The following is a 22,034-nucleotide window of genomic DNA, read 5'->3' on the forward strand; positions in this document are numbered from 1 at the left end:
TTACAAATTGCGGTCTAACCAAACTAGATACCTCGACAAACTGTAGTAGCAAGGCTGAGAATAGTCGTCATTATATCTGCTGATATTTAAAAAGTTGCAGCCTGCAGTTATTAAAACACTCATTTTTCTCCGGGCCATATGCCTGAAATTACCTTTGCTGATTTTTGGGCGACGCCTAATGGGGTGAACCTTATAGTATAGAGAGCGTCCGTTTGACAAGAATTCCCAGAACTTGATGGGCAAGTCATGGATTTTTCCGCGCATGCGTAGTTGCGCCATCTCTTTAGAGGGGAATAACTCGGCCTCATTTACATATTTTATAGAAAATGCTACAATAGCTTTCTTTGCTAAGACTTTCATACTTTGAACACATTGTTACTAGTATTTAGGTAGAGGAAATCAACTGATATCTTTTCTGCAAATGAGGATCTCATTTGTATATTTAATGGGAATGATTTATAATCGGTCACTCGTCAATCAATCAAAATCAATCAATCGCCACAACAGCAATGCCCTACAAACATCCATCACGTAAAACAATCTTCATACATACAGCCAGGTGATAGGATAGAACACAAATATAACACGCCTACAACAACAATCATCAATACTTTTAAAACAATAAAATGTCGCCATGGCAACAGTTTTTTGCCACGCTTATTGTCTCTCCGACTTCTCATCTTTTAAGCTGTTTTGGTGATACCCGTGCGTACCTTGTGGAGCTGTTTTGGTGATGTCCGTGCGTACCTTGTGGAGTTGTTATGGTGATACCCGTGCTTACCTTGCGGAGCTGTTTTGGTGATACCCGTGCGTACCTTGTGGAGCTGTTTTGGTGATACCCGTGCCCAACTTCTGGAGCTGTTATGGTGATACCCGTGCCCAACTTCTGGAGCTGTTATGGTGATAACCGTGCTTACCTTGTGGAGCTGTTTTGGTGATACCCGTGCTTACCTTGTGGAGCTGTTTTGGTGATACCCGTGCCCAACTTCTGGAGCTGTTATGGTGATACCCGTGCCCAACTTCTGGAGCTGTTATGGTGATAACCGTGCTTACCTTGTGAAGGTGTTTTCGTGATCCCCGTGCCCAACTTCTGGAGCTGTTTTGATGATACCCGTGCTCACCTTGTGAAGGTGTTTTCGTGATCCCCGTGCGTACATTGTGGATCTGTTTTGGTGATACCCGTGCGTAACTTGTGGAGTTGTTATGGTCATCCCCGTGCGTACATTGTGGATCTGTTTTGGTGATACCCGTGCGTACCTTGTGGAGTTGTTATGGTGATCCCCGTGCGTACATTGTGGATCTGTTTTGGTGATACCCGTGCGTACCTTGTGGAGTTGTTATGGTGATCCCCGTGCGTATATTGTGGATCTGTTTTGGTGATACCCGTGCGTACCTTGTGGAGTTGTTATGGTGATCCCCGTGCGTACATTGTGGATCTGTTTTGGTGATACCCGTGCGTACCTTGTGGAGTTGTTATGGTGATCCCCGTGCGTACATTGTGGATCTGTTTTGGTGATACCCGTGCGTACCTTGTGGAGTTGTTATGGTGATCCCCGTGCGTATATTGTGGATCTGTTTTGGTGATACCCGTGCGTACCTTGTGGAGTTGTTATGGTGTTCCCCGTGCGTACATTGTGGATCTGTTTTGGTGATACCCGTGCGTACCTTGTGGAGCTGTTTTAGTGATACCCGTGCGTACCTTGTGGAGCTGTTTTAGTGATACCCTGTGCTTACCTTGTGGAGCTGTTTTGGTGATACCCGTGCGTACCTTGTGGAGCTGTTTTGGTGATCCCCGTGCGTCGCAGCGGCCTGCCGTCCACATCCAGAGCCCACACCTGATTGGTGGAGGCACTGACGCTGATTTGCTTGATCCCGTCGCTGACCAACAGCCAATCAGACGTACTGTCTAGAACAGCTGGAGTAGGAGGTCCTAAATTGTGCGTAAAACTGATAAGTTAATAAATTAAATCCATTCCGTACATGAAGGTTAGACATCCAGGTCTTAAGATACACCAAAAGGCAGTTACTCAAGCAACCTGATATGATTTTGGAAACAATCAGACTTTTCAGGTAGCAACTACCTGAAACGTCCGACCGTCTGCATTTTGTTCTACGTTAGATAGGTCATTCAGTGTAATATAACCAACTGCTGCCGTGCTGTGTGACTGTTCGTCTTCGTCTTCGTCTTGTATACCCTCTAAAAACCCCTGCTGGGGTGTCGCTGAGGGGGGGGGGGGCGGCTTGCGGATTAGGGCAAGGCACCCAAACCGGCCTTAAAGGCCTCGACTGACGGGGCCTGGGCAGTGTGCCCCGGCAGTCTGTTCCACTCGACAACCGTTCGAGGGAAGAAAGAAAACTTAAAACAGTCTCTTTTAGCTGTGGTTAACTGATATTTAAACATGTGACTTCCTCTGGTTCTGCGTTGGGCAGGTTTAAGATACTGGGTTGGGGATATGTTTATGATGCCATTCAAAATTTTATAGAAAGTGATTAGACGTGCGTCTCTCCTTCTGTCAGCGAGGAGTGGCCATTGTAGGCTTGTGAGCATATCGGATACACTACTGGTTCTGCGATAATCGTTGACGGTCACTCTTGCCGCTCTACGCTGCACTCTTTCCAGTGCCTGGGCCCCACTGATGGTATAGGGGTTCCACACTGCTGCGCTGTACTCCAAGTGCGGGCGCACCAACGCCTTATAGCATGTTGATTTGACCTTTGGTGGGCAGTGCTGTAAGTTGCGGCGAATGACCGCCAGTATTCGATTCGCTTTACCAGTTGCGTACTTTATATGTGTGTCCCACTTCATGTCATGAGATAGTTGGACACCAAGATATGGGTGGGTTTTGACACTTGTAAGGTTTTCAGAACAAAGAACATATTAAGAGATAATTGGTTTACGTTTGTGAGTTATATGAAGTGTGTGGCACTTAGATGGGTTAAAGGATATCTGCCATTGGTTTTGCCAATGGGTCAGTGCGTCAAGGTCAGCTTGTAAGCCTTGTACGTCACTTGGGTGTTCAATAATACGGTAAAGCAGGCAATCGTCTGCAAACAAACGCACGTTGGACCCAACAATATCAGGTAAATCATTTATATAAAGTAGGAACAAGAGGGGTCCCAGAATAGTTCCTTGGGGCACTCCCGACAAAACCTTTGTGGGTTTCGAGGACTCCCCATCAAGGACAACTGCCTGATTCCTTTGTGTAAGGAAGGCTTGAAGCCAAGACAAAAGATTACCAGATATGCCGTAGTGCTGGAGCTTACTCAGAAGGCGATTGTGGGGGACCATATCAAAAGCCTTGCTGAAATCGAGCACTATGGCGTCGACCTGCTTTCCTTGGTCAAGGGCACTAGTCAGGTCGTGAGTCGTGACCAGTAGCTGGCTTTCACAAGAGAGGCCTTTCCTAAAGCCATGTTGGGCAGGGGACAATATATTGTATTTATCAAGGTGCTTCATCATATGACTATGGATAATATGTTCTAAAACTTTGCTGCAGACTGATGTGAGTGAGACAGGTCTATAATTAGATGGTAAGGACTTGTCTCCCTTCTTGAAGATGGGTGAGATGTTGGCGGACCTCCAGTCTTCTGGTACATCGCCTGTAGCAAGGGACTGTGTAAAAATGGTCTGCAGTACAGGTGCAATCTGTGTGGACACTGACTTCAGGAGTCTAGGATGAAGACCATCAGGGCCTGTGGCTTTGTTGGGATTAAGTTCTGAAAGTTGTTTAGCTACCCCTTCCACTGAGATGTGAAGTTGTGATATAGGGGGAGTCACAGGATTCCCAAGTGTTGGTCTGGTGTCCAGGTTCTCCTTTGTGAAGACTGAGCTGAACTGGTCTCCTAACGCTTCAGCCTTCTCCTTAGGGTCGGAGGTTAGTATACCCTGGCGCCTGATAGATGTTATGTTGGTAGAGTCCTTCTTTAGAGACTTAATGTAATTCCAGAAGGCCTTGGGGTTCTCCTGGATATTTTCCTCCAGGAAATCTGCTTTATACACACTGTGGGCTTTCCTTACTCTTTGTTTTGCACCTTTTCTACATGCTTTAAACTTGGACCACGCTTCTTCTGTGTTCGCTTTCCTGGCTTGAGTGTACAATTTGTCTCGTTTGCGCATGGCCCTTCTGATCTGGGGAGTTATCCATGGCTGTCTGTGTTGTTTTCTTGCTTTCATTCGTGGGATGTGTTTATTGGCAGCATCCAGTAAGGACGTTTTAAAGTCTTCCCAATTCTCTGAGGCTGTTCTCACTGGGGCCTGTCTTAGGAAGCTATTGCTGAAGTCTTCCATGTCCTTCTGGAGTTTGTCCATGTTTCCCTTCCTCCTCCAGAGGTAGACCAGCCTGTCTTTCTTCCTGGTGTTTTGGGGCTTTGCATGTGCGTCTACCACTGGAATGTCGTGATCACCGAGTCCCGGTACGATTTTACATTTTTCAATTAGCGTGGGATTAGATGTGAAGAATAAATCCAAGGTGACAGCTTGACCGACACGACGAGTCGGTTCACTGACAACTTGTTCAAGTCCACAGTCGTTAGCCAGGTTGATATACTTACCAGTAAGGCTAGAGGCTGCACTTGTGGAATTACTGGTAGTATCCGAACCCCAAGTTGCAGCTGGTAAGTTAAAATCACCTGCTAACCAGATCTGAGGGTTACCGGGTTTCTGACGTAGGTTTGTTAGCGACTGCTCCAGGGCTAGGTACTCATCCAAACCAGCATCGGGAGGCCTATAGTATGCTCCAACATACATGGTCTTACAATGCGACAAGTTTATCTGTATCCATATTAGCTCATTAGTCGTATCAAGCTCTGGGTGGTGCGTAGCTATGATGTCCGATCTAGTGGCTATGAAGACTCCTCCTCCTCGTCCCTCCCTGTCCTTCCTAAATGCGGTGTATGAAGGTGGGAAGATTTCACTGTTGCCTACAGAGGGATCAAGCCAGGATTCAGTTCCGATAATAATGTCCGGTTGGACTGTGTCACAAAAGACATGGAATTCAGAGGTCTTGTTCCGAATTGACTGGAAGTTTATGACTGCAGCTCTGAGAGGTTTGCTCTGCGTTCGGTCCCTTGGTGGTGGGTTTGGGACTTGGCTAGTTGGAGTAGAGGTGGCTACAGGAGAGCCCACGGAACTACTTGGACTAGTGCAGGGACTGGAGTCAGATGTTGGGAAGGAGAAGCAATTAGAAGTTTCAAAGACAATAGAACTGAACAAACTAGAGCTAAAGTTTGGAACACCACAACTACAACAAATCCATGATACACTGGGGTGATTGATAGCATCATAGACAGAGGTGGTCATGCCCATACAGTCCGTGTGATACCAGGTATCACAAGTGTCACAGCAGACTGCCCTGCGCCCATCGACCTTTTCCCACCTAACAGCTTTGCGACACATGCCACAGGGGTACTTCGGGGCACGTGGGCCAGGGTTTGGTTGTACATCACCACTCAGTAAGATTAGAAGAATAGTACAAAATACAGTAGTTTTGGGTTTCCTAAAAAGAGCCCAGTTTTGCTTGGGATTAAGGATGAAGGAAGCCAGGGAAAGTAGGTTTGTATCCTTCTCATTCAGCAAGCTGATAGATGGAAATATATTGTTGGGAACTTGTGCGTTTGAAATACTCTGCCTCCTCCTATTGTTGGTGGAGGATTCACTGAAAGTGTCCACTTGACTTCCACGTAACAATACAGAACAGTGAATAATCATAAGGCTACCAGCCATTATCGCAAATGTAGCAAACATGTTCAAATATATATGAAATTCCCCGCTGACGGAGGAGCGCAACGTCTATTGTGAGAAATTTCAATCGATATTGATATGCAAATGAGGTTGGCAAGGGAGGGGGGTAGCGGAGCGTACACCCCGTAAAAATCAGAGATAGAACAATTAATACGTCTTGTAGGTTACGCAATGATTGACAAAGAAATAGTATCAGGCAATGGGCCGTAACGAAGAAGAAAAGGAACAATCTCACCGGTTTTGGTAGCGTTGAGAGAAGATTTGGGTGACGTCGCCATGTGCTCATGTCAAGACAGCCATCTTGGACATGTTCGGGCATAGCGAGTTGACAATAATTCTGAGAAAAATACTAGAAATACCCGACAAAAACCGCCCGCGAACGCCCAGAGGAAGCCTTGGGTACTTAACAGGCCATTACAGTAGTCATGGCCCGAAAATAAAAGGCTGTAACTAAAAAAAAAGGAAAAAAGTTCCGTGGATAACACGGAGCTGACACGAGAGCCGCCTGCCCGTTCCGCCGCGACCTTTGACCCTGTTAATCTTGTGTTTGCGTTGAATCGCGGTTATGCTGGCTATATAGATAGATAAGTAAATAAATAGATAGATGGACTAATAGACAGATAGATACATAGATACACATATAGATAGATTGATTGATTGATAGACAGATACATACTATTAGATAGATAGATAGATAGATACAAAGATAAACATTTAGATTTAGATATAGATAGAATAATATCTAGTGTAAAGACATACCTAGCCTGTTCTCCACTGCCTCATACCGTGCTGAAAACCCAGCTCTGCGAATCACAAAGTCCGTGACGAAGAAGACGTACAGACTGTGTTCAGCTGAGGTTATAGTGTTAGTCGACGAGTGAGCACATGAGCCACACCAAGAGAAGGATTTTTGCTCATAGGGGTCTACAACTTGTACATAGTCTTTACGGCAGTGCCCCAGGTCGTCTTGCGTATCGATGAACACAAGCGTGAGTTTGACAGCCTTGTGTGTATCCACTGTGATGTTCCACTGTTGATACACGTGGTTACGGTAGGGGTGATGCGGGTAGTTCATGGACGAGAACGTGCCAGAATCTCCCGTCAGTTGGTGAATCCGTTGGTATCCTTGACGATCTTATAACAGAAACGATTTCCGTTACATGCTATCATCTGCGCCACGTACAGCAGAGACAACATAATAATTCCCTTCATGAGTTTTCTTTAAATATTGCTTTGTCATAACATTATTCGAAATAGTGTGTTTCATATGCGTACTTTGCTAGGAGCAAGTAGGAAAGCCAACCTGGGATTATTATAGCTTAAATGACATAGTGACAATCTTCTACTATTTACCATTTATTGGAACGCAGAAAAAGCTCGCTAAAATTAAGGGAACCAAAAAAATACTGTTTCATACATACCATCTTCGGACTTGTCTTGTAGATAATAATGGATTTTGAAACCAGTTGCCGGTCGCGAGTTGTCTTGTAATCCATTACTGTGAAAATGAATCGTCAAGACAAGAGCCATCGACACGTACAAGGGAGGTGGAGTTCGACCGCAGAAAGTTTGGTAGAAGTCTGGAACATTGTCAAAGTTCAGAGATAGTCAATATAAACGTACGCGTTCGATATCAGTAGTGATAAGAACTATTTTCCGGCAAGTATAAGAAGGCAAGATAAAAATATTTTGTACTTGAGAACTGCAAGACAACAAAGTCCTTAACATAGATGGTGACAGATAACAACTTTGGTCATAGATAGGTCGCAGAATAAAGGCATGAACATTGAAACACTCCAGACGAGAGTGTTCTGGTTCTGCTAACAGCCGTAAGAAATGCTGGTCACAACACGTGCAAGTTCATTCCTATAACGTTGCCCATACACTTTCAACGTATACGAATGAAACTGCACTGTATTCGGTTTCTCCGTATGGGATGCTAATAAATCACATTGTATTCGGTAGAATTGGCAGGTATACTTAGACAACCCGAGGTTAACATGGGTATTTGCCCAACCTACCCAGATATGGTCTGTCCTGTAGCTGAAGAAAGTCATACCGGCACCTTGCCTCATACTCAATGTCGAATTCTGGAAACTCTACCACCACAACATTTCCTGGATCTGCCACGATTGTCCAGCTAAAAGAACAGAAATAGTTCCTTCGATATTGTGCGTTAGGAAAGTGTCGAAATAACAACGATATAAAAAGGCCAAGATCACCGTCAGAAGTTGTGGTACAGATTTCACACATTTGCTTTCAAACAAATGAATTTTTGGGATGATGATAAAGAGCCTCGGCTACATCAAACGATATAATTTCAACCAATTGTCATAATCAACTGATTGATTCATTGCACTGTTTAATAGCTAAAAGAACTTGTATACTGAGACATACAGAGAAGGCTTATATCATGTTGTACCTGCAGTTGAGGTTATTCTGGTACCTCCCGGTCACCACGTCACGTGGAGGCACAATCTCTCCCTCCTCCCCGTACAGATAACGCCCCCCAGCAGCTGCGCACGCATGTGCAGGGTCTTTTGTAAGCACAGGGAAGAGAAGTACTTGGTTTTTGAAAGGGTCAGATTAAGGATGAAGTTTTTTTGTGAACGTACATAAAAAAACTAGAACCGTAAACACCTCAAAGATGAAGGAATTTTAGAAAAAGAAACAAGCAATTAAACCCAATTCAGACCTAGGGAAGGGCTTTCTAGGCCTGCGCCAGCTTTGATGTTGCATGACGCCTGAACAACTTACGCTAGTGCCACCATATTTCACTGACTTTTTCTCGATATTTTTCGCAACAATTCTAAAGAACTGTTCCATATCCATTTTTCTCGTTGCTATGGCAACCGTTTGTTGACGAAAATCGCTAATCTAACAACGTATTTTTGTGGTTTTCTTATTGTTTTAAGGCTATTTTCTAACAGATATAATGTATTATAATGTAGTGTATCTTTCATAATTATATATGTATAAATAATGCTTATTTTCATCGGCCAAAATCCAAGATGGCGGACCATATCACCAAATCAAGTAGCTAACTAGCTTATTGTCCCTTAACCCTATCCAGACTGGGCTTTTTTGGCTTCCCTGGTCGGGGGGGGGGGGATCTCATTCGACCCCCCCCCCCTTCGTAATTTCAAAACGGCTTACTGTACGAAAACCAAATTTTCAGGAGGTGATATGCTCGTCAAGTTTTATAATTCCTGAACTTTCATTATGACGTGATATGACGTAATTATGACGTCATTAATTGATTTTTTGGCTAAAACGGGGAATTCTCATAATACATAAATATTTCACACAAAAAGTTAACAATAAAAGTTTCTTATCTACATTTAAGTGTTATAAGACTTCTTTTGTTAAAAGCCGACGCAACGTCGTGAAATATGACGTCATAAAATGACGTCATCAGTAGTTTAGCTATCCGCCATCTTGGATTATCAACCCTACATGTCTTAAGACACATCTTTTTCAACATATAACGCTAAAATTCCTTGAAAATGGATGGAAAACGTTCACATGAATGTTTTCTGTAAGAAAATACCAAGTACTGATGACATCTGAGTGAAAATACGCTGGTTATACTTTTCATAATGATATTGTCGGCCATCTTGGATTTTGACCGATTACGTCATCATATTAGCATAATTTATGAACATCTAATTATAAATGTCACATTAAGATATGTTAGATATTAAAGATATATAAAAAGAAGTATAGTTTAGCAAGAAAATTTTAATTCCCATTGTTTTAACCAAAAGTAGTGATATTTGTAAAATTTGCCTTCCAGAAACTCGTTGCCATGGCAACATGAATTTTTTTTAACTTACACTAATTTTTGTAAATTGTTGCCAACAATATTTTAGCAAAAGTCACCAAGTTTGGTTCCGTTTGGGAGCTATAGGACGTCAAAGTTGGCGCAGGCACTTTTAGCCCCCCCCCCCCCCCCCACCCCCCACAGTCTGGATAGGGTTAAAATTCGTAACTACCTGGAATTTCTTAATGAAAGAGCATTCTTAGTCAATTGAACGTTTTTAGTCTATTTTCTTTGTCTTTTGCGATAATTTGTTGAAAAAATGTATTTTGGAAAATTCAAGTCGACAGACCCCAACTGGTATTTTAGATAGGTATGACGTCGTTTTGACGTCATTGATGTTGCTTTTGACAACAGGAGCAGTAGCAAACATTAGTATTCTGTTATCTAAACTTGCTGTTACATTTTTGTAGCATGCCCTGACCTTTGGGGGGAATACCCCTTTTTCACGTTTCTAGCCCGAAAATCGCATTTACGACGTAATATTACGTCAAAATGACGACAAATTTGCTAAAAGTCTTAGAAATTACCTTGACATCTATTTGGCGGTCATACAATAAGTTGTTTAGGAGTAATAGGAGTTTGAGGCGCGTGACAGCCCCCCCCCCCCATCGTCAGACAGAAATTGAACAAAAGTCCTCTCTGAATAGGGAAAATATGTCCTACCCTCACAACTTGGATTGATAAAGTCCCAGTCTATTCCAACATGATCATCCATCACACATGTCAGCCTTTCCTGGCCCAACAAAACGTAGCCGTCGTTACAGCCAAACGAAACAACCGACCCCACAGCGAAACTGTCTCCGGTCTTGTAGCCGTTGTCGGGAGTGCCAGGGTCCGGACACGGATCACTAAAGGTAAATGCTAACGCCCGAAAGACACGGATTATTTGGTACATCTTTAAATCTTTCATCTTGCCATGTAATCAGGTCTTCTTGTTACAGATATATCTGATCACCTGCCAATATTTTATATTTATAAATGATGCATGTAATAAAGATAAGACTAGAAAGACCGACATTTGCTTGGGTGCAAATACAGCATATTTCAGCCATACCCATTCCCACGCAATATTGGGCGGTTCCATGTCACCCCTGCGCAAAAATGGAACATTTTAACTGTAAGTTATCCCCAAAAGAGAACTTACATTGTGAATTGATTCCAGGTCAAAACAGAGCTTGCCCAATATGCCCCGGGCCCATATGGAAGTATATAATCTTCCACAGGAGAGCCTATGCATAACTAATTGGTTTTTAGAATCGTGGCAGCTCCTATTTTTCCGAAAGTAAAAAAAAAAAAACATCATGAAATTACTTGACGCCATTCAACAATTTCCACTACGATAACTAGGTCTAAGTACCGTTATAATAAGTAAGTATTTTACCACCCTGTCGCTTCATTTCTTTTCTAAAAAAATCCCAGGACCAACAAGTTAACTTGATTTGGCTTTATTTATATATTTCATTTTCCTTCGAATTATTTGCTAAGTATATATGCCCCTGCATACCACTGTTAAATTTTGTATGCAATCAGCCATCGGACGTAATCTTGTCTTAGTGTTATAATTTCCCGCTCGTAGCGTGTGAGACCCGGAGGATAGGAGTTTCTACCTTGTTCGAGGGTTTCTTTTCGGAGGTCAGTGGTGATACTCTGGTACTGACAGTATTTTATTGGGCTCAAACTCTGGCAGTTTAAAGTTACTTACAATTTGAATGTACAAAGTTTACGTCAAAAAAGAGCAACGACAACACTAGAAGTACCTACATTTGTTCGGGAAAAAATACATGCATTCTCGCCACTGTCAAACTTACGTATCAAAACTAAACGCAAACTGTCCAATTTAACCGCGTTTTCCGCCAAGTAACATTTTCTCGATTGTCTCAACTAACCCTACCAAAGTCAAATCTGTCGAAAATGATTGATAGTGCCATGCGAAATTTTGGTGAATTCATCAACAATGACTTGCATTCTAACGTTCAATGCACGCGTACCGTCTGCTACCGCTCAAATGACCCTGCCTGAACTCCATATCCCCGCAAACTACAATTTCAAATCGGGCACAGGGTGAAATATATGGCCACTGTAAGGCTGTAATATGTATCTGTCTGATATATACGGGATGGAAAGGCCCCGCTTATGAATATTAACTAGCATTCGCCTTCCTCGTCGCTGATTGGCTGGCTCCATAAAGCAATTAACTCTCGCTCTCCCCAGACCACTAGCACCTGGCACGTGTGGACTCTGGGGTCACGGGAGTTCACGGGAGAAGGCAGAAAGAAAACCAATTTCCCCTCAGAAAAGTGCAGAAATTGATAATGTGAAATTGGTTTATGCCAGAAATTTTACTTGGATCATTTTACCAATGGAGGTAATGAGGACAAATGTATCAGTATTCAATTTTGTAGCACAGCAGGAAATGACCCGGAATCCTGATGAATACGACGTATCCGAAATCGGACGACATGGTGAATACAGAACGTTTCCGAGCGAATCCGTACAAATCTATTATCCTTACTCGAATACGACAATGCACCGCAAATCCGACCGATTCCGGTACCGTATGCGTCTCGGATACGAGTTTCCTCGAATCCTGACAGATACGGCGGCGTATCTGAGTAAATCCTAGATTTTGATTGGAAGTTTCACATTAGATATAACAGACAACAGTAATGAGGTTCCGATTAACTTGCCGATGTTCGGATTTGTTACGGATTCCTTGTCGGATCCACCAAAAATATAGACAAAATACTGCTCCGTATATGCCCCAAATCCTTGTTTTCGGATATTGTCAGATTTGAGGTTCTGAATAACGGTTTCCGATGTTCAGATTTGTTACGGATTCCTTGTCGGATCCACCAAAAATACAAAAATACAGACAGAATACGGCTCCGTAAATGTCGAAAATCCTTGTCTTCGGATTTTGTCGGATTTGAGGTTCCGAATAACGGAATCCGATGTTCGGATCTGATACGGATTCACAAAAATACAGAAAAAATACGGTTTCGTATTTGTCGCAAATCCGCATTTTCGGATATTCGTCGAATAACTGTTTCCGATGTTCGGATTTGTTACGAATCCGTTGTCGGATTTTGTATTCGCCAAAAATACGGAGAAATACCTGTACGTATTCACCAGGATTCTAGGTCTTTTCATGCAGTGTAGAATCTTCCAACAGATTTGAAGCAATATAAAAGCAGTTTGATAACAGTCAGCATCATTTAGTAATAAGGTCTACATGATGTTAATATTAAGCACTTCCAAATTATCTATCGGAAGTGTCATTGATATATTTCACCCGTGGCTTTCTTACCCTCAAAGTGGATCTTGAAGCCGTCGTCAGCGTTAGGGTAAAATGTACTAAGGACGAGGTGGACGATGTTGGCAGCAATACTGAGTTCCGCTGGAAAGATCTGTCCTGTTAAAAGTTTGCGAATGTGGAATTAGCACGTTTTGTTAAAGCTGGTTAGAACATATACACGAACTGTTAGGCTTGTTATCGAAGAAAACTTTTTGTGACTTATATAGGTTGGCTGTCCTTTCTTATTTAAAACACTTTCAAACTGTAAAAGCTAACTACTGTCTGCCAGATTTGCAACAGATTATCACACAAAACTCGCTCGTTAACATTCATTGAATCGGGACAGGGGCCAATACCGACTTATGACAACCTTTGACCCGTTGCTGACGTCAAAATTCCGAAAGGTCATGTCATGCAATATTACTAAAAAGACAACAATAAAACGTAAAACGATTCGTTTTTTATCTATGAAATTCGTTGAGCGATCTGGTCACCATATCTTAGTGGAATGTGGGTGTTAACAAACAAAACATACACGGTAAAACATGCATTTCATTTGCACGGTAAAATTGAGACAAACCTACCGGTGTACATTCCCAACAAGACAGGGATGCCGAGCTCTTCATTATAGACGTCTAACCAGTTCAGATTATTGTCTAAAGAAAACGTCACTGGTGTCATCTTCACCCCTTCGCCTACGTTAACCTCTATGGTCCACACACGTTGCATGTTGGCGTACTGCCCGGTATATCTAGGCGAGTAAACGAAGCCAGACGAACTCCCGGTAATATGAGCTGCAATGTAGCCTAAATAAGATGGAAAAGTTTCAATATGTTATCTAATTGTTTTCCTTAAAACTATTACACTACATTTCAATCATTTAGTAAGTCACTGAACTAAAATACAGCCCTTGCTCAAGAGACAGACGTGGTCAGTAGTACATGTTTTGGCCCGGAATACACTGCCACATTTAAACCAGATGGATAGAAATTAGGGTAACTCATCATTGTACAACATTTCAGTGGCTGTAAAGAAATCCCCCAGTAGATTGAAACATCCTGCATTATTTTGTCTTAATGTACTATACATGAAGTAAATAGGCATTTCGAATTAATTTCTAAATTCTGGAAAGTGCCTGTATAAATACATCCAGAGTATGTATCTTTAATCACTTTTTATTACCCTGAAAGCCGATATCGAAACCTTCATCAGTGTAAGACTCGTCCGTACGAAGGACTAAGTGCGCCACGTTGGAAGTAGCAAGGAGTGCCCATGGGATAGATGTCCCTGTTAAAAATTTTAAGAATGTGGAATTAGCACGTTCATTTTCAATATCAACTCAGACTATTAACCCTATCCAGACTGAGGGGGGGGGGGTGCTAAATGTGCCTGCGCCAACTTTGACGTCGTATATCTCCCAAACGTCTTGTGCTAGAACATACAAACTTGGTGACCTTCCCTAGAATATTGTTGGCAACAATTTACAAACAATAGAATAAGTTAAAATTTTTCGTGCTACCATGGCAAAGGGTTTATGAAAGGCATATTTTACAAAAATCACTAATTTTTGTTTAAACAATGTTATTCTAAGATTTTCTGGCTAAACTTCACTTGTTTTTTTATATCTTGAATATCTAACATATTTTAGTGTGACATTTATAATTAGATATTTATGAATTATGCTAATGAGATGACGTAATTGGTCAAAATCCCATATCGCCAACAATATCATTATGAAAAGTATAACCAGCTTATTTTCACTCGGATTTCACTCGCTACTAGTATTTGGTATTTTCTTACAGAAAACATTTGTGCGAACGTTTTCAATCCGTTTTCAAGGTATTTTAGGGTTATATGTTGTGAAATATGTATCTTAAGACATTTAAGGGTAATAATCCAAGATGGCGGATAGCTAAACTACAGATGACGTCATTTTATGACGTCTGTAATAACATTAGACGTTGACGTGATAGGACTTTCACTCTCTAAATCTCCCAGTAATACATTCAAAGGGTCATTGATATTCAAATAATGTCCTGTTGCAGTATTATACCAAGTTTGAAAATTTTTCTAGAATGATGTTACAATATGACCATTCCAAACCAAGTGTTTAGTAGTTTCTTCGTCTTCGCCACAGAAATAGCATTTCGAATTATCTTTCATATTCCAAATGTGCAACATCTGGTTTGTAGCGAGGAACTTATGTGTATTAATTTGAATTGGAATATCCTACTTTTCGAATCGATTGTAATTCTGTATGCCAACTGAAATATTTGTCTACATGGAAGAGCGATGTTGAAGTCCTCTTCTCAGTAGGAGATTATGTGTTCTGGATTCATCCTTCAGATTTCTTTTTCCATAACATGATAAATTTTCTTGTTGATTTTTACCCCTCTCAGCCAATCATAATTGTTTAAAATCGGTCTACACACCTGCAGGTGGTTGAAATCTTTTTTGGTTTTACTTGAACACCATGTACATAATGTAGAAACTGACCCAGTGTAAGCATATTCAGAGCACACTTAACCATATTTCTTAATTCAAACCTTGTATAGTATGGGTTTTCCACTTATATCAGGCAAGTCCAAGTCAACAAAGTTTGTCCATATAAGAGGTTTTCCTTCAATTTTAAAATTTAAATTTGTTGCTGATGAGACTTAGAGTCAGGACTTAGGATAAGGAGGATTAAATTGACAACCATGACAACAGAACATCCATGGAAAACATACTTAATAATGTTGGGAAATGCATCTTGTAGAGTCTTAGTGATAATTGTATCATCAGAACCTAATTGCATAAATGGGAACAGCCCCTTATCAAAAATTGCATGTGTATTGGACAATAGTTTGGAACAAACCATAACTGTAAAGATTGTAGATCCAAGAGGCTTTCAAACTAGCATTGGATGCATACAAATTAATGAGTTTCAGCCCCCCACATTGATACGTATCAATAAAATACAGATGACGTCATAAAATGACGTCATTTTGACGTCCGTTGCGTCGGCTTTTGACAGCAGAAGTCTTATAAAACTTAAATATTGATAAGGAACTTTTATTGTTACCCTTTTGTGTGAAATATTCAGGAATTATGGGAATTCCCCGTTTTAGCAAAAAATCAATTAATGGCGTCATAATTATGTCATATTACGTCATAATGATATCAAAATTGCAAGAATTATAAAACGTTATGATTATATCATCCCTTGCAAATTTGATTTTGAAATAACGAAGGGGGACCGAATGAGCCCAGTCTGGATAGGGTTAACAACAACAGTTTGAAGACCGCACACCTCCATAAATATATTTTTATACTACCCAGGCACGGTGCGAAGCATAGAATGGGCTCTGTGTACGAGTACACTGAGTATAGTCTTGGCTCTAAATTCCCAAGGCAGCAATCAGTGTAGTTCATCTTTGGGATACAGTATCACGCCCATAGTGTATCAGGTAGTGGATCATTTTTTTTCAGTTTCCTTTTTTTCTATTGTACCTTACATGCCCCATCCCGTTTTAAAATTTGAGCCATTTTGTACCTTTTTATAGCTGTATTGCTACCATCAGTCAGTCTATGCAGACTATGACACTACGCAAGTGAACTAAAACGACAATGGAGACTACAACACAATAGACGTATTAGACTTAGTAAAACCATGTTGCAATATCATATACAAGTACATTTTGTTAGATTGTACTCCAATTTGTGGTATGGATTCCCCTAATATTTAGTAAAGGTATGATATTTACCTTCATGAATATTTTCACCAGCGTTTGTGTGTCTGTATCCAAGATAATTTTCTTAACATAAAAAATGTTTAACTGGGACTTCAAAATGTGAGGATTAAGAACTGTCAATCAAAATGTGCAATGCTGTAAACATCTCCTCAGTGTATAGGGTAGGGGGGGGGGGGTAATTCCAATTCCCCTTTTCTATTACCCAGTACAGCGACTTCAAAATGCATTTGATCCGTTGCTCAGGTCAAACTTATCGAGGGCATCAGAGCAGTAGGCCACATAGGAAAATATGAATCCATACCCTGTGACCCTACTGGATCAAGGTTAAACCATTCTCCAATTTTTTTTTACCGTATGAAGTCCGCGATAAAACAGAGACAAGCCTACCGGTGTACGATCCTAACCAGGTGCGGTTGTGCTGCCCTCCGATGTAGACATCCAGCCAGTCGTGACCTTCTTGTAAAGAAAACCACACTGGTGTCAACACCACCCATTCCCCGGCGTCGACTTCTATGGTCCATGTACAGTGCAAGTTGTTGTCGTATTCTCGAGGATAGTTGGGAGAAGAAACGTAGTCGAAGCTCGAAGAGTTACCCTTAATATAAGCACCACAGCCACCTAAAAATGGTTGGGAAATTTCAATATGTTTGCATAATTGTTCTCATACCAATTCTGAAACGAGTCTGAAGGTCAGAGGTCAACGGTGGAAGCGGGTGGTGGTTGCGCGAGCTCCGTAACTATACCAACATTTTGTGCCGTCTATTGTCTCTATTGGCGGGCAATTTAGTCCCGCAGCCCATTTAAACAGCTGGGTAACACCTAAAGACATCTCTGTGCGGTTTGTTTTGTTTGTTTGAACCTTCATCTATTCATGAAAGCTCAAAATCGGCCTGCAGACCGCTTGTCATTGAGGTCATGAGGGAAGAGGCTAGGGTCAGACAAAGTATATAACAGAGATACAGTTACGTCGTTTAGAGTACTTATAAGTCCTACAAGTCTATATATACAATTTGTACATACATACAAAGAAATACTGCTACATCATTCAAGTCCGTTCATTTGGCCGTTCCCATTACTTTAGGATTCTCTTAAAGGAAGCCAGAGTTAAATTGTAACATGTGCCTTCATGTCGCGACGCGGCGGCCACGTTGATTTTTCATGCTGCTTGCTGTTCTGCGCAATAGTGCTTGCCGGATATCGCCACTTTCTGTCTTGCGTCTCCTCAGCGCCCAGTTTACCGGGCCTGGGGTTGACTACGCTGCTGAGACCGCTCAGTCCAAAGTTAAGTGTACGCTATGGAGCGGCGGTGCCCCTGGGGTTTAAGGGCCCTTGGCCCCGTACTGGGTTTATGCTGGCCAGAGGATTCTAATTTTGTCTGGAGACTCCAGAAAAACCCGAGGCCAGTGAAATACCCGTACGGAGGGTACGGACGCGCTGTGGCCACTACACACAGAGCCATGCAATGTGATAACGGGAGCAGTGGATACATATAAAGTGTTGTGGTGTTGGTGATAAGATGTATATTAAGTACTACCATAATTCCTCATGCACATGGGTATGTAACCAATGTGGTATGCCCAGCTTTACTAGTAGTCTATTTGATATTAACTCCTGGATCCATGACACAGATGGACCTTTCTACAGACCTTTATCTGACTTGGACACAGACAGTATTGATCATACCCCACATCAAACCCTGACCAGCCAATCTACGTCACTGATAAAGAAGTCTTAACGATGATAAGAGGAAGTGACAAGCTGGGAGCTTCATTCGAGCCCGCTTGAGCCCACCTTGACTCAAGCTGCACGGGAGGAGAGCACGAGAGGGGAGTTCCCCCCTCTCGTTGGTGTGTGTGTGTGGGGGTGGGGGGGGGGGGGGGGTGGCCTCCCCCAGAAAATTTTTAATTAAGAAACAGAGGCTCTCTGGTGCATTTTAGAGCCGTCTCTGAGCAAATTTGAGAAACAAACTAACACTGACTTTTTGTCATGTCTGTGGATGTCAAGTTCACGTTAGGGACATTTTTTAGCAACTACCATTGACGGCAAACCTAACGAAGGCTAGTTCCTCCTTCTTAATATTCATAAATGACGCTACGCTACACAAACAATATCGCAAAATTATTTGTACCTGGCTGCCGATGTGACTTGCTCCGCGAAGCGGCTCGCGCTCCTATAAAATCGCATAGAAATCTTGTGGGTCTGATCGGCTCGCCGGAGACTATTTTGAAAGCATTTGAAACTAGAGTTCGGGGACCTCATACCTCTATGAAATATTTATGTTTTTTTCTGTGGATGGTATGTATGTTTATGGTCCGTTGTAGTTGAGGGCAATGGATATAAATGTTATGGGAGCGGTGACTTGTTGGTATTGATGCCTGTTCTAATATATCGCAGATATAGGGGTGATTTCTGATATTATTACATCGATTATAACGACAGATACGGCACCCAAAATCTCATCAATTCGAGCCTTCATCACACACCACCAACACAACAAGTATGAAACCAAACCACCCACCCGATCTTGCGTAATCTTGTACACAGACAGACCAACATAACAGACACGCACGGGGTTCCCCAAACAGCTGTCATACTAATCTCCTTACCATCTGCTTGCAGATAAACATATTAAAAGACACTTAAAGCACGATGCCTGTTCCAATATATCGCAGATATAGGGGTGATTTCTGATATTATTACATCGATTATAACGACAGATACGACACCCAAAATTTCATCAATTCGAGCTTTCATTACACACCACCAACACAACAAGTATGAAACCAAACCATCCAGCCGATCTTGAGTAATCTTGTACACAGTCAGACCAACATAACAGAAACGCACGGGGTTCCCAAACAGCTGTCAGGCCTGTTCCAATATATCGCAGATATAGGGGTGAATTCTGATATTATTACATCGATTATGACGACAGATACGGCACCCAAAATCTCATCGATTCGAGCTTTTATCACACACCACCAACACAACAAGTATGAAACCAAACCATCCACCCGATCTTGAGTAATCTTGTACACAGTCAGACCAACATAACAGAAAATATAACCTCCATTCCATGACATTTCATGGACGAAATTACATATATTACGGACTCTTTTTGCTTCTGTGGTGGCAATTGATGACGATAGTCGGGGGAAAATGCCAGCAAAACGCCAGCACGATCATCGCGGCGACTGATCAGAACTATAATGGGGAGGAGGTGTCGGCGCACGACGCCGATTTTCCCAAGGCTGGGTTGACCGGTCGCGTCTCTCTAGTCGATTTATTAAAAATAATTAACTTTCGCTGGATCTTACAAAATTTCCACGCTCTTTTTATATCTTTAAGCGCCGATTTTTGCTTACAGTGGCCCACCAGTTTCTTGCCATTCACGAGGAGAAATTGATGCGGCCGCGCTCCGTCCCCGGGCCTTTACCGTAAATTTACGTGACTCGGAAGACCCACTAGTAATTGCAAACCGCAAGTTTCTCTAAATAATTACCAGAAAATCTCCTTTTAAATAAGCGAATTAGTTTTATAACGTTGTCAATATTCTTGGCGTTCTTGAAGATCCCTAGTAGCCTGGGTTTATTTTGCCATTTTTTTGCCAGGTTGGCAAAACAAAAATTGGCAAAATAAACCCAGGCGCGCGCCTCCCCCTGGATCCGCGCGTGGGACCGGCGAGCATGGGAAGAACCTACCGTCAGAGGGTAGTGGGCGATCAGCGAGGTTTTTCACCATTCCCCAATTTTGTAACGTCTTTTACCCTAACCGCCATTTTGTGGATGGAGACGAACACCAGCAGTAAAGTTTTGCGTCATACTCATAGCTGTTGTGACGGGCCAAAGTTAAATGAAAATTCCTGATTGTATATGTCCGTTTTGTCATTTTTTGTACTCCAGCAGCTTTGTATTTTGCACAATTACTAACAGAAAAATTTTGCAAAAAGTCTAGAGTGAACATATGAGGCTAACATAACACAAAAAAAGGTTAGTAGTAAAGTTTTCGGCTTTTCATGGCATGATTTATCCAATGAATCTCGTTCTTTGACTGAAATATAATATTTTTTTTCATTTTGCAATAAAAGGTATCTAAAAAATATTTACAGTTTCTCTAATGATGAAAGATTGGGCATAGGTTCCCCGCTATGACCCCTAACCGAAGGCCAACGGTGCTTTCAAATTCTACAAGTGAAAATTTACATGATACATGCATTTTCTACTTGGAACTTGAACCAAGTAATCAATGAAAATTGTTGTATATTACTTATAATTACTGGCATATCATTAAAATCATTATATAGCTGCAAGTAGTCAACCAGATTTTCTTAAGACATTACCACCAATTAAAAAAAACATATATCAACACCCTCAAAATGTTTTGTTCATAAACTCCTGTTCGATAGTGCCAACAGGTGCCGAAGGCATAGTTTTTGTGAGAGCTCGTCTGTAAAAGTAGCTCAGCATCTCACTGACTCAGTCCTCACATACCAATATGTTACAGATTATATTTTGACATTTGAAACAACTAAAATGAGAAAATCTATATTTGAATGTCAATACTCTGAAAATAAAAAAAGGCATTCTGTGTCCATCATCAACACAAAATACGATTTTTTTCACGCGTTTACGGCATCATTTTAAACATCGGAATCTGCTATCATACAATACGGTGCTAGTTTTACTGTGGGTATGATGATGCTAGCCATTTTGGATCGGTTTGGAACACGTTTTCACTGTGTTTACCGACGAATTCTTGCAGTTTCAGAGGGTTTGCGGCCTCAAAACTTATATAACAAGTTATAGTTGTTATTTCACCTCCATCATTTCTTATGTGAAAGAATTATTCTTCCGAGTCGCTGCCGATAGCGCATGGAACCACACGGCCGAAAATTATGACTAGTTTCGTGATCAGTGTTATTTTGGTTTACGATGTAAACACGACTTTAAAATTTGTTTATACAAAAATTGTGACTCAAAACGTCAGTGTGGCGTCTTATTTTCTCCAAATAATATTTGCTTTGTAGCGTTATAGCGAGATCGACCAATATATTACGAGTACCGTTGTTTGGGTCACGTCGGTGGGGAAATACGCGCCGCTTCGCACGCGAAAAATAATGAATTTTGAGCAAAAATATCGCGGAAAGATAGGTAGAAAAACCCAAATCTTCACTATTTCAGGGGTCCCTGGTCCAATTAAATCAAGTGATTCTATCCCTGCAGAAGACAAGATTGACAAACAAGCGCTCCACACGCACTTTCAAAATTATACGAGAGAGACAACACTCCCAACGTTCCCGAAACAAACAACCATTTCCAGACTCGGATTAAAAACAAACTGCTTGAGTTAGAAGAGCAGTCCGCAAGTCTTAACTCCTTAGATACTGTTATACAAAACCAACGAAATCATAAAAGCGATTAGGCAACTAAAGAATAACAAAGC

Source organism: Branchiostoma floridae, chromosome 14 (assembly GCF_000003815.2).
Source record: "Branchiostoma floridae strain S238N-H82 chromosome 14, Bfl_VNyyK, whole genome shotgun sequence".
In the NCBI taxonomy this organism is placed as follows: domain Eukaryota; kingdom Metazoa; phylum Chordata; class Leptocardii; order Amphioxiformes; family Branchiostomatidae; genus Branchiostoma; species Branchiostoma floridae.